Here is a 24,068-nt window from a genome sequence, read left to right as displayed (position 1 = left end):
AGGAGTTCCAGTTAACAGCTGTTTCCTTAGGCCTTGATTCTGGTTGTCACTGCTGAAAGAATCCCATAGTTGTAATTCATCGGTGTTTAAGAGATGAATTGTCTGTTTGTCTTACTTTCAGGTCAAACAAAATCCTTATTTCCTCTTCTTCTTTTTCTGACCAGCACTGTGGAAGACAAATCATCGCCATGTTCAAAATTCCAAGGCAGACGGTTTTGGTCAGCTGTTGAGGTAAAGAAAAAGCACCGATCTTGTCTGTGAAAATCATTTTAGTTAAAAGTAGACTGTCGTCTTTGAGGAAATGTATCTTCAGTCGAATCTGATTCCTGAGAGTTTATGGTATTTTAATAGGAAGGTTAGCTGTTTTCGTCAGTGAGCTATTTATGCTCACCCACCTCTGATACGTAGTCAAGAGACTTTAATTTCATCATCTGTTCCTGCTAACCTTCCATGAGATCAGTCATTGGCACTCTGTGGATAGGTCTGTTTCCTCAGTATGTGCATACAGTGCCCATGCTGCTCTTGTAGAATGGAATCCCTGCATGTGCGTATAAGTGTATTAGTATAGCTTTATTCAGTCTAAAGTGCTGAGTTAGGAATGTCTGAATGCCTGTGATTCAATTCCCTCTTAGATCCATTTCCTCTATGAGTGTATTTGGATTCGTACTAAAGATGAGGTTTAGATGCAGGAAAACACATTAACGTCCCAGTTCCCCTGCTGTGTGTGCTAACAAGGCCATGGTGACAGCTCTGCAGAGGCTTCCTGCTGCCATGTTGCACATTCCTGTAGAAAAATCAGGGAATTTGGGAATGTTGAGGACTTGCCATATTCACTCCTGGGGCAAGCTGTTGTGTAAGGGTTTGTCATGGACAGATGCAGAGAAGACAAGAGGGAGCTTAGTACTGATACCTGGCAGACAGGAAACAGACATAAGATTCTGGTATCACCTTCTGAGATTGTGTATTGCCTGACTTAAATGTCCTGTCAAATACCTGCAAGTTTCTAAAAGCGAGACCGGTGGTCTTTCACTGTGGATTGAAGTTTTCTCCTTTCAGTTTGTTTTCCATCCTCACTGTCAGTCTTCTCTTTAGAAGTGGTGATGTGCAGAACAGTTGAAAATGTGCTTATGTTGGGTATCTTCTGACAGTTTGCCACTCTTTTTTTTTCCTGGAGTGAAGTCGTGAATTTGTTTACCCCAGAGTAAGTAGTACTGCGGGTCATGCATTAAACTCTTTGGATCTGTTCAGCAGCTTATTAGTGTGACTTATCTGTGTTTGAGACTGCCGTTGTGCAGCCCCTACTGGTGCTGTCTTTCAAAGCAGGTAATCATCTGCAGGCTGCCTATCGGGAATGTCCTCTAAACCATGCCCAGAAATTGTATGGGAGAGTACTCACAAAGGGCTGGGCGAGAAGAGGACAGGAACTATTTTAATGAAGAAGTACAGTTGATGAGGTTTTGATGTTTGTGCCATCATACAGTTTAACTTTCCTAGCAGCTCACTGAGTCAAAAGGAAGTGTCCTGCCAAACACTCCAGAGAAGTATGCAGTAGTCGTGGGCTTTGCGACTGCTTTCTGACTGGTGACTGCTAAGATCACGTACTGTGTCTGTGTGGGTGAACTACCTTGAGGTTAACAGTTACCTTGACATTAACCATTCTGTGTTGAGGGGGAGACCAGCCATGTTCTTACGCTGGGCTTAAGTCTTTTTAAATAGTCATTTCTACAGTGATAACAGGTAACTGAAGACAATTCTTGCTAACGAATAATTCTGAGACCAAGTACAAAAGAATCTTTTTGCTGCTATGGACCAAGGCTATCAACCTTACCTGTGTTGTGAGGCTGGTGGCATGTAATCTTATGTAGCATATGCAGTAGTGGTTGTTCTTTCATTCTGTCTCAGATTCTCTCCAATGTTCACTTAGAATTGGATCTCAATTGCTGTTGATCCTTGTTACCTGCTGAGCTTGGTGTCTTTGCACACGTGCACACCTCTGGTGTCTTTGTACATGTGTACACCTTCAGATTTGACCACTGGCTTTTCTCTGAAAAAATAAAGCATAGCTGTTTTCTGTTCTTGGGTGTTAGCAAATTGTTAATGAATTGGAAGGGTAACATGCTCTTTCTTTCCTTGGGAGGTGATGTGTGTATGTATGAGGGTACAGCTCATAGGCACATGTAAAATTAATCTACTTCAAAATATTATTGATGATCTGTAGTTTTTTAGTGACTAATTGGCAGTAAGCTTGGAGAGAATAAATCCTGTTTTTTGAGTACTGAGATTGGATGGACATGGTATCTTTTGAGTTTAAAAAGGAGGTTCTAACGCACCCTCAGCCATCAGATATGCATGTTCTGTTTCTCCATTACTGCAGCTGCTCTCCAAGGTTCTCCTTTGGGATGGGACTGTACAGGAAGACACAGTCCGTGGTGTGGGACTGAGCAAGCTGCTGAATCGTTGCCTTCTTCTGAACCTCTTCAACACACCACCAGGGCCAGAAAACATAGAGAAGTGTAAAGAGGTGAAAGGTCTTATTTCGATGGGGACAGATGTAGTCTGAAGTGTAATTATTTAACATTTAAAGTTGTTTTTTTGTTTGTTTCTTTGTTTTTTAATGACCTTGGTGTATAAAAGAATTTCAAAGCAAGCATTGGTTCCTAGGCTTTTAGGAATAACTGCTTAAAATGATGTTTTTGTTTTTTGAAGAGTAAACACTGCCAATAATAACTGAACTAGCCAAAAGGACAAGTCTGTCAGAAGTGGTGTGACTTAGTGTTATTGAAAGCCTTTTTTTTTTCTTTCTATTTTTGCTTTCAGAATATTCTCTGGGTGAACAGGTGGTTGCATGCTTCCCAGAAAGGTGGTTCCAAAATGTTGGAAGTGGGTCAACTCTCCCCGAGTCAGTGAACTTCTGCCAGCATTTGGTTCAGTGAGCACGTATGCTTCACAGGAATAACCACAGGTAACAAACAACATGTTCTTTGGGATGCAGCACTTCCTCATATTCTTTATGTTCATATTTCTTTTAGGGACGTGGTTCAATGGGCATGGTGGTGATGGGTTGACAGTTGGACTAGATGATCTTTGTGTTTTTTTCCAACCTTAATGATTCTATGATTCTTAAATTCCTCAAGCCTCATGCATTTAACACTTTCAGTGATGTACTTCCAACATCTACGTACAACTAAAGATGCAATCCATAATGTAAAATGGATCGCTTTTGCAGTACTAGTTCAGGCTAGTTTGAGGCTCTAGATGTTGGGTGCAGTTAATGGTCAGTGTAGCTCAAGGCACGTTTCAGCTTTATTGATTTTTAAGTCAGGTGTGAATGTGTTGCTATGTCAACTTGTTTTTGTAATAGTGATGAAACTGAAGAAGTTGTTCTCCTGTTGGTGAAAGTCAAGGCTCTGCGTATTGCTGAAGAGCTCACTGAAGAGTGCAAACGGGAACATCTTAAATCTGTGATCAGGAAATAAGGATTTCTTTGAAGCAGCAGTTCTTTTACTGAAACAAGCCTGATGCTCACTCTAAAAAAGTGGTAACGTTTAATGAGTGGACTGCCTGCAGTTGTTTTACTGTGAAATATTTTTTTTTTTTTCCAAATGTCTTCTGATGCCATCTACTCCTAGACAGAATCACAATGGTCAGTGTGAAGTGCAGGTGTTCTGAAATATATGTCGAAGCTTCATTGCTTTGTTCTTTTGGGAAGGATGACTGCAGTGAGTGCCTGTAACGTTACCACTGCTGGTGAGCAGACAACTTCACAAGCTGTTTTCAGTACCACATCAAATCACTCTGACCCAGGAGTCACTGAACTCTAACTTATTGTCCACTTAATGAGATAGCTCTACCAAACTCACATTGAGTTCTTCATAGCTTTTTGATCCCGACACAGAAGCAGGAATTCTGTGTGCAGTGAGAAGTCTGATCTATGAACATCTACTGATGGTAAACGAGTGCTTAAGAAGGTAAGAAGTTGCACAGGAGAACGTCTTAACTACACTTACTCTTCTCCAGAGTATGATTTGTAGTGGAGCTTTGTACTTGAGATACAGACTGGACTTTGTGCACAGACTTGGAGCTGTCACCCGCCCTCATTTATCAGACGAGCAGAACAACAACTCCAGTTACCTTCTAGTAATTGGCTCTCTATGGACATTTACCTTTTGCTTCCCTCTAAGACCCATTAAACCTCATTTCACCGTACCCATGTTGGATTTCTAATGTTGTGTATCTTCGTATATGTGCAGTAAATATTACTGCTGCAGAATAAAAAGGATGTTTTCTTGTAGAAACAGCAGTGCGTCACAAATTCTGCTAAGTTTGCTATTGCCTGCTTCTCTAAAATGTTATGTATGGGTCTTCCATTTAACTCTTGGGGGCTTTTATTCCCTATGGTTTTTCTGTTGTTTTTTATTACAGAATATGTATTTTTGTAAACTATTTTAATTGTAAATAGCATTCATCAGTGTTATAGACAACAATGACTTTTAAAATAAAAGCAAAACCATTCTTTTGAAAAGTACAGATGTTTTTGTGTTAATGAGACTTGTAACGCTTTCAAGTCTCGAACACGACAGGAATGTTATGTGAAGTATGGAAAAACTGCTGGCGCTTCATTATCTGCAGGATTTAGGTGTTCTGTTGTAAGTAATTGCGCACTTCTACTTTCCTGAGTGCAAAGAAAATACAACTGATGGGTAATCAGCTGAAGCATGTGATCTCCGTGCTTGCTTTTGTCTCCTCTGCTTCCTTATTCATGTGGAAAGTTTCTCCCAAAGAAATTAGTCTTGTGCTGCTGTGAAATTGGAATAGGTTCTATCACGCTTTACCTCTTTAGAGGCTTCTTCCAGTGGCTGCAGACGTCACTTGTCATGACTGGTAAGCAGGGGAAGGCGATTTTTACTGGAGCTCAGAAGCCCCATCCCAGTTGAGTATCTTTGAGAACCTACTGTGCCACTTTGTGGTGAACCTTGCACCCATTCACACAATCTGACTGGAGTAACAGCTAATCTGGCTTCATTCTTGCAAGCTGGTTTCAAAACGTTGGTATTACTGCTTTGTTGTCAGGTTACTATTGGTGCTTTATCAGATGTCATTGCAAAAGTGCCTTTACAGGACAGCTAAGCAGCACTTACTCTCAGATTGTCCAGCTGGGCTTCTGTACATCTGCTTCCCTGCCATAGCCCCCTTCTGAACATCTTGAAGGAAGCATTTTCACAATTGGCCCCTGTCTACTTGGCAAAGGCAGAAGAAACAGTTATTTGGAAGTGACAACACAATAACTGCAAACCCCTTCTATTAGCTGTGATTTAGAAGGGAAGGCAGAAGCAGGGCTGAACACACTGTAACACCGTTTTCAGGAAGGGACAGCTTAACATTCAGACAAGAACTGCTGAAATTTCACTGTCTTTTATTTGCATACGAAACTTGAAAACTGACAATTCTTACACTGAACTCAAAGCTGTTACTTGTTCAGCTCTTCACTCGCTTCCCTCCGTATTTATTCCCCTATTTTGAAGTATCATACTCTGGCAGCATATCGAATTCCAGCCAGGGCTGCTTCCACTTCTGTGCTTCCTTCATTTTTTTCTCGGGTAGCTCAAATTTTATTCCTTTTATGTTGTATTTCGGCCTCTCCCACCGTTTTGACCATGGTTGAGGTTTCATTCTGACCTGCAGCTAGAGGGAAAGATTTTTTAAAAAAGAAAAAAGGTATTAAATGGTCAGAAGGTCAGAATTCTGACTGTGAAGCAAAGCAGTGAGACAAGTGCTGCTTTAAGAGAAGAGAGCAGCCCGATCTGTCAGCAAACTAAGGGACTGCGGGACACCAGCGGGAGAAAAGGGATTTTGGGTCTGTGTGGCTGTTATGTTTGTTCATATACGTAAATAACACTGATTTATTACACCGTCCTTAAGTTGATATGCTGTTAACTCTCTTCTACGCTTCTAACTCTGTTACTTACTAAGGAAAGAAGAATAGGACAGCAGCCGTTCTTCCTTTTCCCTGTAAGCTAAGTCGGATAGCATTCTCTTACCAGTCTGCCAGACCTTCTGAGATGCAGATCTTGCTAACTGCTCCTTCCACCCCCACATCAGTAGCATTAAGTTTCCATAGTGCTGGCTGTTCTGTCTGCACAGTGTAATACAGAGGCATCTGCAGGCCGTTACTCCTTGCACGTCTCCTAAGTTACCTACTGAGGAAGGCAGGTACTTTGGTTATAAATGTTCTTTCACTACAGGAGTAGCATTAAGGTACCAGATTTTACATGCTTGTATCACCTTGATAACTACCACAACCAAAAGCTGTTTAACAGCCTTCCAGGCCATTGTAGAATGGCCACTTGGAAGAGACTCACAAGGATCATAGGAGTTCAACCCCTGCCTCCCCATAAAACCAACCCCTGCCTCCACATAAAACCAGCCACACTGTGTCTGAGAGTGGTGTCCAAAGGCTCCTTGGACTCTGGCATGTTTGGGCCTGGGCAACCTGTTCTGTGCACGGTCAACCTCTGGGGCAGAAGCTTTTCCACCCTGACCCTCCCCTGATGCAGTCCTCCATCTGGCTCTGAAATGGAGCCCTGCAGAAACCCCAGGTGACTGCTCACCATCCTGATATAATCCCTGTATCAGTCAGAAAGTTAACTAAATTATCGCCTACGTTCCCACTAAAAAATTAAAGTCCTGCCTTGTTTACAGGAATTTCTTCATGGTCTAAATGAGACACAGATGAAAAAAACACTTTTTTCATCACTTGATAGTAAAAGATAATAATTTTTTTCCTACTGTTTTTTACAAACAGCTGAAGAGAGCCTACAGGAGACACCACATTCAAGTGGTTATCTTGTGTTGGCAAAGCTTAAGGGGACTCTTAAAACTCTTTTCTGCTCCGATGAATTATACCGTGCCATAGAAATCTCCTTATGCTCTGGAGTTCAACTGTCTGGCAGCTAAGTTGAAGGCACGCTTCCTGACACAGTACTGGCCAGAGGGCCGCTACCAACAGGTTATTTGCATGGGGTCACTGTGTTTCAGACAGCATGGAGACTTGGCCTCAGAGCCAGGGAATGGCTTGAACACCTCCAGGGACAACAATTCCACCACCTGCCTGGGCATTTCGAGAGGACATTTTTCCTAGTATCCAACCTGAGCCTCCCCTGGCACAACTGAAGGCCATCACCTCTTGTCCTCCTGCTGCTCCCCGGGAGGAGAAGTTGACTCCCACCCAGACACAACCTCCTTTCAGGTAGTGGTGCAGAGAAATGAGGTTTCCTTTGAATCTCCTCCAGACTGAACAATCCCTGCTGCTTGAGACGCTCCTGTAATATTGTGCCCCAGATCCTTCACCACTCTGTTGCCCTTCTCTGGACGCGATCCAGGGCCCCAGTGCCTCTCTTGTAGTGAGGGGCCCAAAACTGAGCACAGTACTGGACGTGCAGTTCCACCAGTGCTGAGAACAGCCGGCAGATCGCTTCACCAGTCCTTCTGACTGCACTATTTCTGACACAGGCCAGGATGCTGCTGGCATTCTTGGCCACCTGGGCACACTGCTGGGTACGTGCAGCCAACTGTTGACCAATACCCCCAGTGTGCACAGTATCACATCGTCACTATCCTCTCAGAGGCAGCACCGCCACTTTAAACACTGTGCCACTTAAAGCAGTGCAGGTGGGTTTCGGAGACATGAAAAATACTTAGCACAAGAGGAATTCCATTTCACAAACAGAAATACGTGCACTCAGCTCCCAGCTGACCTCGAGATGTGAGGCAAAGGCAGAGGCAGGGCCCGTGTCTGTGTCACCTTCCGACACGCACTTTTCGAGTACCAATGCCTCAGAGCCCTGAGGAATCTGAGGGCGGCCCCCACCGCGGCCTACCCCTTCTACCTCCTCTCCTCTCTCTGCTTCTGCTTGTCAATAATGACGGGCTTCGGGGGCGGATGGAATTTTGTGGGCTCTCCATCGCCGTTCATTCGACACATCGAGGAAGAAAACCACCCGGTGAAGATAAAACGCTCAGAAAAACACCGTTCTCAAAAGGCACCGTTCCCCACAGCCTCGCAGCTCAAACCCCCCGCAGGCGGCTGCCATAGTGACTACGAGTACTTCCGGTCCGCCGGCGCCAGAGCGCAGGGTGGCTACGGCAAGCTCGGAGGGCCAAAACTGCCCTCAGCGCGAAGCGGAGCTGTGTGTCGCTCTACTCCTAACCCCTTCTGAGCTCTGTTCATGATCTGATGGGTGTATTTGAAGTGGAGGGTATTTGACGCTGCTTAGAGAAACGAGGGGCCTGTGCAAAAAAGGAGCGTGCTGCATTTTGTGGCGCAAGATGTTCTGGGAACTGCTGCTAACAATGCCCAGCAGGCTTCCTTTTTGCTGGGGAGAGGTTTAGCAAGGACTTCTTATATGAAAAGAGTTCATCCTATATTTCCTTTCCACTGACCTTCCGTCGTACTGCTTGAGAAATTGCTATTTCTTGCTGTAGAGAATGCACATGCACCTGCACTTGTATCTGCACAAAGAATCATCATGACATCTCTGTACGGGTTTCTTTTTGGCACTGGGATGGAGCTGTGTGGAACACAGACTTGGATGAATCTTCAGTCGGGTGCAGGGACGCGTAATGCTCATCTTAGATGTCACGCTGACAGCAGCAATAAAGAGGCAAATGTCATAGGGTTTCATGTTTTTTTTTTTCCTTTTGTTTCAGTCCTAACTGTGGAAGCATAGAAGCGTTACCCAGACCAGTTGAGCATTTCTCACATGCGCTTTCTACCAATGACACAGGGCAGTGGAAGTCAGCACCAGAAGCATCTGTAACAGCCCTGCAAAAGACTGGTGAGAGTTACCCTGGCAGCCTCTTTTGGCAACCTCAGGTCTCTGCAAGCTGTTAAGCTGTGTCGTAAGTCCTCCCGTGGTGCTGACTCAGCTCTCCCTGTCTTTGGTGTAGGAGAGCTGGTCTTCAACTCCTTCCTGTTTCCTGCCTATCATCTACTCCCTGCTTTGCCCGTGGCCCAGTGAGCCTTTTACTACTCGCCCCCAGATTTGCACATGTGGATAAGAGCATCTTGATTTCTGTGTTTGGCTGAGCGGGTAGAGCAGGGCAAGGGGGCTGATTTGGACGTGCCGCTTTCCAAATACGGTGCTGTTGGCGTGGCAGTGCTTCTGGCGTTGCAAATTGTGTCAGATGTCAATGAATTCCTTGGAATCTGTTGAGTTGACTTGTGCAGGTTTCATTGTGGAGCTGAACCCTTCCTGGCCGCTTCTGTGCATAGCCATGGCCTTTGCTTCTTTCTTGCCTTTTTTTCTTGGTTGCGTTTGGCACTGTGCAAGCCGTGAATTGCCAGGGAAGAGCTGGAAGTGCTCTGGAGTTGTGGGGGACAAAGTGCCAAGAAGCAGCGTGCAGCTTCAAAGCCCCAAAGTTTGGAGAGATGAGAGAGGCGCTGCCTGGTGCAGGACATGATGCGCTCTGCAAGGCGCTTTCCATGAAGACCTCAGATCTGCGCTCAAACTGCATCCAAGGAATGGATGTTTCACGCTGTCTTGTGAAGCTCAGGCACTGGGGGCAGCTTCCCCCCAAAGAAAAGGAGGAGGAAATGAGGTCGTCATGGAAGCCTAAAGGCCAAAATGCGCTCGGGAAAGAAATTGGCAAAGCAGTCTGGTAGTAGTGCTGTGTTTCTCTTCCTTTATTTCCATCCAGGTGCAAGAGATGGCTGCTCTAAGCCGCCCTTGGATGCCGAGAAGGACCCTAGTGTGGATTTGCCATAGGCCCAGCAAGAGGCTCAACAGGACCAAGCGCCGGGTCCTGCACTTTGGTCCCGACAACCCCATGCCAGCTTCTCCAGGATTAGGCTGAGATTCCAAGCACGCACTGATTTCTCGAACGCTGGGGTGCCCTTTTGGAATCCTGTGGTCTTGTGACGTGGTCTTGCCTCCCCACCTTGTCCGTCCATGGTGGAGCAGCCGGGTGGCCCTTAGTGATGTCATAAGCGGCTAGAATGAGGGGAGGAGCAGCGCGTGCTGCGTCCCTTCATTGGAGCGCTTGAGCTCGGCGTGAGTACGTGGCTTGTTGCACTTGTGCATCGACTGAGTCCGTTCGTCTTCATCCCATCTTGTGCAGCGTCTTGTAGGTAAGCTGATACGGTGCGGGATAGACGGGTGGGGTGCGAGGGCATGAGAAGTGCTGGCTGGCAGAGCTCCTAGGATCATATTGCTTAGGCTGGACCGTCAGAGGCCATTTTCCCCCGTGCCATCCAGTCCAAAGCCATCCATCAGGGTGGCATTTGTGCCAGGGTTCTTCCCTGGTTCTTCCCTTTGCTCAGTTGTGGAGGCTCACTGACCTGCTCTTTCTCCCTCCCCTGCCCACCCTCTGCCTGCTCCCTTGGTGCAGCTTTTGCTCGTGGAAGATCAGAGCAAAGTGACAAGGAACGGCTGCGGGTTCGAGGATCTTCTTCTCCCTTGTTCTGATCTCTTGCCAGGTACGTGCCATGTTTTGTATTGCCACATGGTTCAGCAGCCCGTGTTTAGTCACACCGTGTGTAGTAACACAGCCTTGTCCAGCTGAAATGCAGCTCTGGTCACGTGTGGGATTTTTCCACTTCCTCTCCAGCTCAACCCTCAGCAGGATGCTGCCTGTAGTGCTGGGAGCAGCTAGTGTGAAGGAAGGCAATCCCTTAGGCAAAGAGCCCTAGCCGCAGTTTGTGCAGAGCTGCACAACATGAGCCAGGGGCACAAGCGTGCATGCTTTGGCTGTGTGAGTGTGCCCGACAGCTGTAGGGAGCACAGCGGGCATGCAGGCAGAGGAAATGCGTGGGCAAGGCTGCGGCCGGCGCTGGTGGTGAGGCTGCTGCTGGGAGCCGGGGGCTGGGGAGCAGCTCCAGCCCCAGCAGCGACACCTCTCCCTGGCCTGCTACTGTGCTCTCAGCGTGCTGCGGGCAAATGCATCTGCTGCTTTGTGCCAGAGTCCCCATCTGCTAGCAGAGGGACAGCGACTTGGTCCAATGCTGCGTATTCAAATGGCTGTCCCGTTTGAATAGACTGCACAGTGGTTGTTTCTAGAACACCTGCCTCCGCCAGTGGGCAACTGAGAGTAGTTCTGAAGAAGACTCTCAATCCAGTGCTGTGTGAACACAGGAAATGTGATTCTTTTCTGTTGCAGCTTGTCGCGCCTGCTGTGATGGGCATCGCGAGCAGCGAGATCAGCCGTGGGCCTGACCGGGCGTTGACGGAGGTACAGTGTGAAGCTCTGCTTGGTCTCTGTTCCCTGACTTGAGCCAGCAGAATGAGCCACCGGTGTGCTCTCCTGCTTTTGAAGAGAGAGAGCATCCTTCCGGCTCTCTCGGTGTCCCTGAAGAGCTGCCTTAAAAGCTTCATTTCCTTGCTAGTGGCATCGAGATGGCACCCTGAAATCCTCCTTGTTTGTCCTCAGCTCCTCACCATGGCCTGTGCTCTCTGTTTCAGCCTGAGAACCAGGGGAAGCCTCTGCTGGTCGATGAGGAGTCATCTCTTAATATTCCAGCTATTGCTGCTGGCCATGTTATTAAGAGATACGTTGCCCAGGCAGCGGATGAGCTCTCCTTGGAGGTAAGCAGATAAAGAAGGCGTTCCTTGTTGTCATGGCCAGAAGAGTATGACATGTGAATGCATCAGGAATATTCTCAGACACCTTCAGAATGCCTTGTGAGGCGAAGCCCAGAAGATGCAGGTCCAGAGAGGACTTGCACTGGGTTGGATGCAGGGAGGAGTTCAGCCATGTCTAAAAGACGTTTTGATTTGGCATGCTTGCACTGTATTCTGTGTGGTGTGTAAGGCAGCGGCTCTTGTACCTCCACGTTCAGCTTTCCCACGGGAAATGCCTGAAGAGCTGCCCCGGTGCAATTGCTCTCAAGCTGTGCGCTCTTTGGCAGTGCAGAAGAAGGGCGTCATTTCAGCTGTGCTTTCCTCCCAGCTGTGCTGAAGCTGGGATTGATGTTGCAATGTCTTGCAGGTGGGAGACCTGGTGTGCATTACTGCTATGCCAGCAAAGGAGCAGAGCCCCTGGTGGAGAGGCAAGCGTGGCTTTCAGGTAGGCACAAGCTTCAGACTCGTGGGCGCAACTGCAGTCAAGTGAGGAACGTCAGCTTCGAGCTGCTCTGCCCGCACAGGGTGGCTTCTGGACGTCAACAGTTTCCCTGTGTCGCTGTCAGAGGACTTTCCCTTTGGCTCTGGGCTTGGGTAGGAAACTGTCTCCTCATGTGACTTAGAAGCAAGAGCCTCTTGTGCTCAATGCGCAGTCAGAAGTTGACCACCTGTCCTTTGTACAAGCACAGAGGACAGAGCCATCTTCTGCGGAACCAAGTATTGCTTTTGTAGGTCTTCTGGCTGCAAATGCTGGGCGAGGATTACTTTTGTGCAGGCCATTCTTTGTTGGTGCAACAGTCGAGGCCTGAGATACGCTGCATCCAGTATTCCATCACTCTTTCTTTTCTTCTTACAGGTTGGGTTCTTCCCTGGGGAGTGCGTGGAGCTCATTAGTGGAAAACTTCCTGAGGCCCTCATCAATTCAGCGCCAAAGCCAGGTACGGATGTTACATGTGATGGCGCGGGGAAGTCAAATGGAGTCTTTTTCTGGGTGTGTTCTGTGTTGAATACCTCCTTGATCCATCCCACGTTCTCCTCTGTGTTGATGATCCTTCCTGCATGCCACGGGGCGTAGGGCTGCTGTTTTGTAGGCAGTGAGAATGAGGGCTTGGGCAAATGCTCGAATCCTTGTAGAATGCAGTGTTGGCAATGTTCTTGCTGCTTTTTATGTGCTCTGTAGAATGTGTTTCTGCTCAGCCTGGTCGCACTGAGCCCAACCTGAAATGAACTGGTTTCTTCCTTTTGTTGTGCAGTGCCAAAGAAGCGTGGCAAGCTCCTCAGCTTCCTTCGTTCCTTCGTGAAGGCCCGCCCAAATGAACCGAAGCAGCGGGAGCTGGAGCTGGAGAAGGAGAAGGGGAAGGGAGGGGTGTTTGGCTGTGACCTGGGAGAGCATCTTCTCCACTCTGGCCGTGATGGTAAGGAACAGCCCATTCCCGAGAGCTTCCTCCCTCTGTTGGGCATGTAAAGATGAAAGAAAGGGAAATCGTGTCTAGCAAGGGGCAGGTTGATAGCGGTGGAGGAACGTGAAATGGGAGTTGATGGCTGCAAGGGAAGCTGAGGCTAATGCTCATAGGAGGCCGGCACACTTGTATTTGCTTAAAGCCAAAGGTGTAAGCCAATGCCACGCTAGCCTGAAAACCAAGGAAGCCTTTTGGCCCAAGAGAGTGTAGTGCGTCAGTTTCCTAGCGCTTCTGGACATGAGGTCTCACGCCTCCATTCCGGTGGGAGCTGTGATGGGACTTGTGGCAGTGTGTCTGGCTTCCCCAGAATTACTTTCTTCAGGCTGCTTGGCAGGTCCTGGCATTTCTTGAAAGCCAAGAACACGTCCGTGTCCAGATTTGTCCCCGGCTCCTGCCAGTCTGCGCCGTCTGCGACAGCCTTTTTTCTCCTCTACGGAGGAGGCAAGCAGTAGCCCGGCTGGGCTTAGTGGATGGGATGTGACAGGAGCAGCGGCTGAAGCAGGACTTGAATCAGGAGTTCAGCTAAGCGCTGGCCCTTGTTCTGTAGTCCCCCAGGTCGTGCAGAGCTGCGCTGAGTTCATTGAGCAGCACGGCGTGGTGCAGGGGATCTACCGCCTGTCCGGTGTGGCGTCCAAGATCCAGAAGCTGCGGTAAGAGTGCTTCTGGACTGTATGTTGTCTTGCTTTGGAGTTGTTTTCCTCTTTCTCCAAGCCCTCTGTTTTTGTGTCCTTCTCTCCAGCCATGACTTTGAGTCGGAGCAGATTCCGGAGCTCACCGTCCGGGACATTCACAGCGTGAGTTCCCTGTGCAAGATGTACTTCAGGGAGCTCCCGAGCCCTCTGCTGAGCGAGCAGCTGCATGGCAAGTTCTCGGTAAGCACAAGGCAATGGCCTTCATGTCCCTCTTCGTGGCCTTTCCCATCCACACACACGCCTGCGCACCTTTTTTTGGTCTTTTTTCTGTTGAAGTTGGGGTTTTGATGGACATCCAGTGGGTGTCTGTGTACAACAAGCAGCTCGTGCTTCCTGCACACTGCGTGCACCGTAACACCTGGTGTGTGCATCCTGCCATTGGAAATGTGGGAGATGGGAGCAGCAGTGCCCTCTGCAGCTCTGAGGCCCTTTTTCTGTTAGCCCCATACGCTTGACTCGCATGATGTGTGTCTCAGTCCCTTTCTGCTTTCTTCCAGGACGCTGTTTGTGCCGGTACAGATGAGGAGCGGTTGCTCCGAGTGCAGGAGGTCATCCAGCAGCTGCCTGCACCTCACTACAGGTCAGAAAACTGCTGCCCTCGGTCTGGGGAGCTCAGCCCTGCTGCATTTCAGAGGGCGATGATGCGATGGCAGGCTTTGTGTCACGCTGGCAACATGATGCCTGTGTGTGTTGAAGTGGTGGATGGCTGCGTGGGGTGAATGGATTGGGTCAGCTCCTGGGCACGGGGGCACGGCTGGTGCAGCTGATGTCTGCAGCTGTGCTGTGCTGGGGCTTGGTGCTGCAGCGTGGTACTTGGGAAAGCTTGATCTACTTGCTAGTAGCAAGAACAGTGAGGTTTGTTTGGTGAATGTGAGCCCGGCGTGCTCAGTGGTGCTGAAGGTTTGGCTCTTGCTTTCCAGGACACTGGAATACCTGATGAGACACTTGGCTTGTCTGGCTGGGAGCTGCTCCGTCACAAACATGCCCACTAAGAACTTAGCAATTGTGTGGGCTCCCAACCTCTTCAGGTAAACTTCTTTTTCCGTCTCAGCACAAGGCTTAGATCTGTTCTCCCCACGGGCACACTTTGGAGAGGAGGACAATTTGTGCTCTCTTGGTTTTGTCAGATGGGGCTGGTGTGTCCTTGATCAGCCGGGAGAATGTCTTCAGTGGCATCAGTGCTTGCCCACTGCGGAAGTCTCCAGAGCCCAACTGGACAGCCTTTGGCTGCCCAAATGCCCAAACGTGGGGAAACGATCTCGGGTCAATGACTTCTCCAATCTGCCTTTTCTACAGATCCCAGCAGAACGAGGCTGCCTGCGCCAGCGGAAGAGCTGCCTGCGTGGAACTGCAGAGGCAGTCAGATGTGGTGGAATTCCTCATCACCCACACCGATGTCCTCTTCTGCTCCAGCTCCACATCAGGCATCGGAGATGGAGCAGGTGAGCGTCTTCCTGCATGAGCTTTGTCTTGATGAGACACCTTGATCAAATGCAGGCCTTCTCCAGGATTGTTGAGCTACGCTTTTGCTATCGAGGGGCCAGCAGGCTTGTGGGCTTAGATGAGAATATGGCATCCTCTGTGGCTGGATGCGGAGAATGTCCAAGCCCAAAGTTGAGCATGAGAAAACCGTCCCTGTCATGGTGATGTTTTGCGTGCAGGTGAAGCTTGATGAAAGGGTTTTGACCTCCTCTTTTTCCAGTGGTTCGGATAAGCAAGGCTGAGAGATGTGCGGCACCTCCCCCAGAACTGTGATGGCTGTGCCGCTGCTTTCTGATCCTCCCTCTTAGCTGTGGTCTTCCCTTCCAGGGCGCAGTTCACCATCAGGGCCCAAGTCTGTGCAGGTGTCTTCTCCTGCCACCAAGCTGCTCACTCTGGAGGAGGCACAGGCACAGAGGGGAGGCCACAGCAGCTCTGCCGCACTGACACACATCCAGGACATGGAAGTGGAAGAAGGCCCCGCAGCTGCGCGGGGGAAATTCCACACAATCATTGACTTTCCGTCTGAAAGGTAAAGAGGACTTTCTTTTCCAGCAGCTTCCTATCAGACTTGGTTGGGTGGACTTTAGTGGGTTTTTCTCCACTATTGCTAGTGCCTGAATGTACTGAATGTCCCCTCCCTTTGGACTCTGAGGTTCAACTAACACGCAGTTGCCTGACGGGCTCAGTTTAGCCACCAGAGGGGGCCTATTGCTAATGTACGTGTCAGAGATGCTTTTGAACTCCCTCTCTGGCTGCACGGTTCCTCAGCAAGCAGTTATGTTTGCAGGCTCAATCAAAGCCCTCCGTTCGATGCTGTCCTGGACAGCTGTGCAGCCTCTGCTTGCATGCTCTGCATCTGGGTTGACATGGCTGAGGGGAATGTAGCCAGCAAGACTCCAGGGCTGAGCTCTAGAAATGGAACCATTGTCAACCGTGTGAATCAGAGCGAGCTTCTAAGTTGTGTTTCAGCAGGAACCAGGCAGCGCTAGGAACAAGCAAGTGTTGGCAAGAGCTCAGGGCAGCTCTTCCCTCACCCTGCACCATGCACGACTCACACCGCTCCCTCTTTTCTCCCTCCAGACCAAGTCCACCCAGCAGGCTGAAGGAATCCCCAGCGTGCAGTTGGTGTTCCTGCTTCAGGCCGAGAAAACCATCCTCTGTGGCCAAACGCCAACTGCAGCGCGATGCCAGGGAGCCCTCAGAAACAGAGGTGGTGGTCCTGGCAGGTAAGGGTGCACATCCAGCTGTCAAAACCCTGCTTGTCAGCGCCATCGAATTCATGGTTGGAGTTGGCTTGTTCCTCCTGCTAGCGTTCAAGCCCGTGCCTACCACCTTCGGTTCAGCCCTGTCTTTCTTTCCCAAATCTGGTGTCTCTGGTGAAGTCAAGATCTGGACCTGCCAGAGCACACCCCTCTCGTGCCTTTCCCCGAGTTGTTTTGGAAAGAGACAGGAGATGGGCACCACTGCAGTATGTCTCAGAATGATTCCTTCTGACACTTAGGATGGAAGGAAGAGTACCCTTGCGACTCCGTGTTGCCTCTGTATCAGCAGGCACACGTTTAAACTGTGTAACACTGCAACAGGGTGAAGGCTTTCTGCGAGGGCTTTGGAGTCCACACAGAAGAGAAAGACTCACAACAAAAGCGCAACAGTTCCTTTCGAGACAGTGCTCCTCCTGTTGCTATTGTCCTGTTGGGTTTGTCCTGCTGCCACTGCAATAGAAAATCTCAAGAACCACTCTCATCATTCAGCTTGTGCAAGTTTGCCACTAACTGTTTGCCTGTGTATCTACTCCTTCCTAGGTGAACCGAGCCCTCGTCCACGCAGAAGAGCCAGAGCGTATAGCGATGGTTCACTGTGTGCTCCCATGTATGCAGAGCTGCTAGGAAGCATGAATCGCTGCAGCTCAGATGACAGCCTTCCATATAACACCAGTGATGGAATGAAGGTGTTGATCCAAGTGGAAGCCCTCATCTCTCCCGGCTGTGCAGAAGACGCTGACCTGAGCCTGCCAGAAACAACAGTCACCGAGCTGGACTGTGACGGGGCACCATCGCAGTGCAGCCCAGCCCAAGCACAGCCCGAGTGCCCCGACAGCAGCAGCTCCATGCAGGAGCAGGTCAGCGTCAGCCAGGAGGAGCCGAGCCTGGTGGAGGGGGACGTAGAATCAGAGCTCAAGTCCCAGGCACCGGGCAGCAGCACGAGCTCTGAGCGCCTCTCTCCTTCACCAGAGAGGATGAGTCCCATCTGTACACCGGACCTCTCAGCAATAGGCCCTCCTGGCTGTTAATGAATAAAAGCACGCTGGTGCTGGATCAACGCCTTGACTGCCTTCTGAGTCTTCATTCCCAGGGATTGGGATGGATGCAAGCAAGAGCAAGGCAGCTCATGTTGCAAGGCGATGGCTGTGGGCTGTGCGTGCAGCAGCGCTCCGGGTTTGTTCCCATTTTGTCTGGCTGTGGGATGCCTGCAGCGAGAGCTGTGCTCCCGTAGTGTATGGTAGCAAAGAATCTCCAGCATCCGGGATGCTGCTCATGATCATGCCCAGCTTCCGTGCTATGGCTGTGGCTTTGTGATGCTTTTGAGTGAGGGCTTTTGGATGCTCCTGGATGCCTCGGCTGGCCCCCGCCAGCTCTCTCCTCTCTCCCGCCGTGTCCATTCGTGGCTCCCAGCTACGAGCTGGCCCTGCAGAGCATCTGCAGCCCCGTCAGCATCAGCATCCAGCAGCGGCAGGAGGAGCTCGCCGTGAGCAGCATCTGCCCGTCCCTCCCCCGGGCTCTCATTGGTCAGAGGCATCTCTGTCCTTCCCCCGGCGTCTCATTGGTCAGCGGCAGCTCTGTCCCTCCCCCGGCGTCTCTTTTCTCAGCGGCAGCTCTGTCCCTCCCCCGGCATCTCATTGGTCAGCGGCAGCTCTGTCCCTCCCCCGGGCTCTCATTGGTCAGCGGCAGCTCTGTCCCTCCCCCGGCGTCTCTTTTCTCAGCGGCAGTTCCGCCCGCTCCCATTGGCTGAGCCGCCGTGCGCGGGAGCGGCCGTTGGGAGCCGGCAGTGTCAGGCGCGGCTCTCGTCAGCGAAGCGCCGCTCCGCCCGCCCGGGCCGCCCCGCAGGAGAGCGCGGCGTCAGCCGGAGCTGTCCGGGCAGCATCGAGCCGGAAGCCGCGGCACAACGGGAGCGAGTGCTGAGGACAGCTCCGCCGGAGGTGTGCGGGAGAACGGGAGCGGGAGAGGGAGAGGGGCCCTGCGCGGCCCCCCAAGCACACTGCCCTCCCCTCCCCCGTGGAACTCCCTTGGGGTTGCGCTGTGGGATTGGGATGAGGGCTGGGGGATGTGGCTGGGAGATGGGTGGTGGGATTGGGACTGATGGAGGCCTCGGGTCCCCCAGCACCACAGTGCTGCTGCCAGCATCTGAACCATGCCCCCCCCCACCTCCAACCCCTCCAGCGCTGCTCCCAGTGCTTCCAGACCCATTGCAGCCCCCCAGAAGCGGGGCTAAGGCGGGCCTGTGGCTACTGGGGGCTGTGGGGAGGCTATAGGGGGATATGGGGCTGCTGTAAGGGGGCTGTGCAGGGACTGTTAAGGCGTATGGGTCTGTAAGGAGCTGAGGGGGACTCTAGGGGGGATCTGGGGCTGTGGTGAGCCATCGGAGGATTTGGGGCTATAGGTGGCTGTGGGGATGTTCTGGGTGGGGGGGTATATAGTCAGGCTGCCCAGGGAGGTTGTGGATTGTCCTTCTCTGGAGATACTCCAAACCCAGCTGGATGCCTACAGTACAGCCTGCTGTATGGAGCCTATTTTGCAGGGGGAAAGGATGGACTCAGTGATCTCTAGAGGTCCATTCCAGCCCCTACAGTTCTGTGATTGTGTGACTGTAATCGTTGCTTCTTGCAGCAGTAGAGTGTTTCAGAAGAGGGAAAAAGATGGTGGCCCTGAACTGGCTTTCTGTGGATGGTAAAGCTGTGCTGAGAACTGGGCTGACTACTGCAGCTGAAAATGCGTGCCGAGTGTGCAGACGCAGAGGAATAACGTTTCCCTGTAGGTTGAGCTTGTGTAAGGTAGGTGTCCTTGCTGGGTGATCTTCTGCTTTAAATCATCAAGTAGTAATTTTAAAAGTAAGGTTGCCAGTTCCTTTTTTCCCCAAGTGATTTTTTAGCCAGGAGAGATTGGAGGTGCTGTTTGGTGATGGAAGACGGAGAGAGGAAAAGCAAGTAAAAGGCATGCTGTGCATAGCCACCACATACCATGGGCACCGTTGTCGTCCTGCACAAAGGAGGAGCAGCTCAGCATGCTTGGCCTGGGCCGTGGGAGGGAGCATACAGACATCTGGACCAACCGGCAACGAGTTAGTTCTGCAGGTTGGTTGTTCCCTTGCTGCTGGGCTGGGGCGTTTGAAGAATGATGCACGTGCTGATGCCCAGCCAGTCTTTGGGGCTGAGTCTGCGTAGCAGACTGCAGAGCACTGCTTGGTCCATTTGAGTGTATGGAACAAGTGTGACATTCTTTGTGCTGGAGTCGTGTGGAAGGAGTCCTATGTGTTTGCGACCTGACTTGAAGCCAGTGGGCATCACGGAGGAGTAGGGGAAGGGGATGAGGGGAGGCAAGTTGGGGTAAGAGGATGAGGCGTAGGAACGGGAACCTGTTTGGCCGATCTGAAGTGCTGCCGTTCTCTATTTGGTTTAGGAATCTCTGTGTGCCTTTTAAGGAAGAACAATCTCATTGTTCATCTTGTGAGCAAATTCATTCAGGCCTGTTAGTTGGTGTTGTTCTCTCCATAGAGCTGCAAGTGAAATGGATACTTCTGGTGTGATGTGCGGCCCCCTCCCGCCTTCTCAGATCAACCACGTTGGCAAGGCCTGGCTCTTGGTTGGTGAGCTGTGCCCAAGGTGAGGGAGGTGTCTCTTCTGGGCTTGACATGCGGCAATCAGACCGTATAGCTGCTAAGGATTTAGAGCAGGCATGTGTTTCTTGGTGATGCGCGTACTCCCTGGTGCAAGGGGGATCGCTCCACCTAACTTGCACACTGTCAGGAGAAATGGTGCTATAGATGTAGGTAGGTCGAACTAATAGCTAATCAGTAGTTGACAGGAATTCGGAGACATATTCATTCCATTCTTGAGAGCCCATTAGCATGCAGTCCCTTCCCCCCTTGCGTGTGCGTAGAAGGTCGTGATGATGAAGGCTTGTAGTTTTCCTCGCGAAGGTTCATAGTCTTCCTCACTGCACACTTGTGACCCCGAAGGTGGGGCATCCCCCGAACCGGTTTCAGCTTGCCCTGTAGACATCTAATCAGCTCCCTGCCCCGTGTTTTCGAGCTGCTCTCCAGTCCTTATCTCGATGGCCTTCATCCTCCCTGTTATTCCAGACCTAGTGTCTGTGAAAGTGCTTGCAATCCCTTGTTTTCTAGCACTCTCTACCTAAACTCCCTTTGTTTGCCTCTTATTGCTACTTTGTGCAGCTACTTTCCCTTTTCTTGCTGTGAGGCCCTTCTCTCTCTAACTGCAGGCTCCTGTTCTCACTCTTCAGTTCCCCCCTTTTCTATAGTCTAGCAGGGCTTCTACCTGCTAGATCATTTTTATTCTGTTCTACGTGTCCCCCAGTTTTTTGTCTCGAACTGGGGCTCTCCTATTCAATGGCAAATCACCTTAGGCTTCCTTTGGCCAAACCAGGCAGAAGAGGCATCCTTCACATCCAGAAGGCAAACTCCACCTACTCATTCCCTAACTTAGTTACTCAAGTGTATGGATCATATGGATTCATCGGCAAGATTGGAGTATTGTATTTGGATTCACATTCAATTAGTAATCCGAAATCCAAAACTTATCTATCGTTTCTTTTCTCCTTCTCCAGTTGCATATCCTCCAAGGGATATGAGGCTTTACCCTTAGTGGGCTAGCCGTAGCTCTTGCTTTAAACTTAGGGCTGCATTTTGGCTCTACCAGGCATCCCCGATAGCCACACAGCTAAGCATACCTTAGTGAAGATTTCTGTAACTTCTTTAGGGAAGTTTCTGTTGCTCTTCCCTTGCGTCCGACTTGCAGGTCCCCTTCCCCAGGCATCCTGTGAGGCCCTTCTCAGAGTCTCTAACTGCAGGGTCCCGTTCTCACTCTTCAGGCTTTGAGACATGCCTTCCAGTTGCACGTTGTGTTCTTTGTGTTGTGTTGACTTCTTGAGCTCCAGCCCTAAGGGAGGATCCGAGCGGTAGCGCAGAAGGAACGGTTTAGAGTGGAAGTGCACTGCAAATGGCCGGAGGCAGCAGGAGCAGGGAAGTGATCATCGCCACTGTACTGTACTCAGCACTGGTGAGTCCTCTCCTTGAGTAGTGTGTTCAGTTCTGGGCCCCTGACTAGAAGGGGGACCCTGAAAGCCTGCAGTGTGTCCAGAGAAGCGCAATGAAGCTGTGAGGGGTGTAGAGCACAAGTGTGATGGGGAGCGGCTGAGGGAAGTGGGATTCCTTAGTGTGGAGAAGAGGAGGCACAGGGAAGACCTTCTCCCTCTGTCCAGTTACGTGACGAGAGGTTGTGTTGAGGTGGGGGTGGTCCTCTTCTCCCGTGGAACTAGTGCTAGGACTAGAGGGAATGGCCTCAGGTTGCATGAGGGGAGATTGAGGTTGGATGTGAAGAAGAACTTCTCCCAGTGGGTAGTCAGCCGCTGGAGGGGGCTGCCCAGTGAGGTGATAGAGTTCCTGTCCCTGCGGGTGTTCAAGGGACATTAGATGTTGCACTGAGGGATGTGGCTTAGTGGGAAGGAAATATTGGTGGTAGGTGGGTGTTTGGACTGGATGATCTCAGAGGTCTTTTCCTACCTTGCTGATGCTGTGACTGTAGGAAAGGCATCTGCTGGGTGAGTGCTTTGCTGGGTGAGCATCACCCTGCTGGAAAGCAGGCAGCTGTGGTCTTTGCAGACAGCCAGATCCACGGGGATTGGAAGCCTTTGGAACTGGAACCTTGTCTTTCCCGTCTCATGCCCAACAACTCATGCTGTTTGAAAGCAGCACCTTAGAGGCAACCTTGATTTCTCCAGCCTTCTCCGAGCTTTCCTAGAATCCTAGAATCGCTAAGGTTGGAAAAGACCCACAGGATCATCCAGTCCAACCGTTCGCCCTTCACCAATGGTTCCCCCTAAACCATGTCCCTCAACACAACATCCAAACGCTCGTTGAACACCACCAGGTTTGATGACTCCACCACCTCTCTGGAATGGCAGCCCATTCCAGTGCCGGGCCACCCTTTCAGACAAGTAGAATTTCCTAACATCCAGCCTGAATCTTCCCTGGCGCAGCTTGAGGCCATTCCCTCTAGTCCTATCACTAGTCACCCGAGAGAAGAGGCTGGCCCCCAGCTCACTACAGCCTCCCTTCAGGTAGTTATGGAGAGCAATAAGGTCTCTCCTGAGCCTCCTCTTCTCCAGACTGAGCAATCCCAGCTCCTTCAGCCACTCCGCATAAGGCCTGTGCTCCAGAGCCCTCACCAGCTTTGTTGCCCTCCTCTGGACACGTTCCAGGGCCTCGATGTCTTTCTTACAGTGAGGGGCCCAAAACTGGGCACAGTACTCGAGGTGCGGCCTCACCAGTGCTGAGTACAGGGGGACAATTACTTCCCTATTCCTGCTGGCCACACAATTTCTGATACAAGCCCGGATGCCATTGGCCTTCTTGGCCGCCTGGGCACACTGCTGGCAGTGTTCAGTCTAGTGTCAATCAACCCCCCAGGTCCATTTCCTCTCCACAGTCTTCCAGCCCCTCTGCCCCAAGCCTGTAGCGGTGCCTGGGGTTCTTGTGGCCAAAGTGCACTCTTTGTGCCACGAGAGCTCTCCCGCTTCTCCCTGTGATGTGAGACTGTATGGAAGGCCCTGCGGATGTCTGGGTAGGTGATGGCAGTTGCTCTTCCTTTCCCCAGTTTCCCCCAGTACTGGACATAGTGGGGAATGGGAGTGGGGGACATCCCAGCAGTGGGTTCCTACCTCAGCCAAACTGAAGGGCTGTTCTGATCCGTGTATTTGAAGTGGAGTGAATCTGATGCCAATGAGAGAAATGAGGGGCCTGTGGAAAAAAAGGAGTGTGCTGCATTTTGTGGTGCAAGATGTTCTGGGAACTGCTGCTAACAATGCCCAGCAGGCTTCCTTTTTGATGGGGAGAGGCTTAGCAAGGACTTCTTATATGAAAAGTTTTTGTCATCCATTTCCTTTTCATTGACCTTTCATACTACTGCTTGAGAAATTAATGTTTCTTGCTGTAGAGAATACGCATGCACCCTGCATTTGTATCTGCACAAAGAATCTTCTAAGCATCTCTGTACGTGTTTCTTTTTGGCACTCAGATGGAGCTGTGTGGAAGACAGACTTGAATGTCACGCTGACAGCAGCAGTAGAGAGGCAAATTTCATAGGGTTGCATGCTTTTTATTTTTTTCCTTTTGTTTCAGTGATAACCATGGAAGCACGGAAGCGTTACCCAGACAGAGTGAGCATTTGTCACCTGGGCTTTCTACCAATGACATAGGCAGTGGAAGTCAGCATTGCAAGCATCCGTGAGAGCCCTGCAAAAGACTGGTGAGAGTTACCCTGGTGGCCTCCTTTGGAAATCTCAGGTCTCTGTAAGCTCTCAAGCTGCGTCGTAAGACCTCCCATGGTGCTGACTCAGCTCTCCCTGTCTTTGGTGCAGGAGAGCTGGTCTTGAACTCCTTCCTGTTTCCTGCCTATCATCTGCTCCCTGCTTTGCCCATGGCCCAAGGAGCCTTTTATTCCTCGCCCCCAGATTTGCACGTGTGGATAAGAGCATTGCTTATGTACATTTCTTTTCAGCCCGTGGTGTCAGGCTGAGCGACAGCTC

General features: G+C 50.5%; 1 pseudogene; it reads right to left on the bottom strand.

The window, feature by feature from the left end:
- Positions 1 to 24,068, bottom strand: part of LOC112530752 — a 584,651-nt pseudogene that overhangs the window by 509,145 nt on the left and 51,438 nt on the right.

Source organism: Gallus gallus, chromosome Z (assembly GCF_016699485.2).
Source record: "Gallus gallus isolate bGalGal1 chromosome Z, bGalGal1.mat.broiler.GRCg7b, whole genome shotgun sequence".
NCBI classification, from domain to species: Eukaryota; Metazoa; Chordata; class Aves; order Galliformes; family Phasianidae; genus Gallus; species Gallus gallus.
This window is presented reverse-complemented; position numbering and strand designations above follow the sequence as displayed.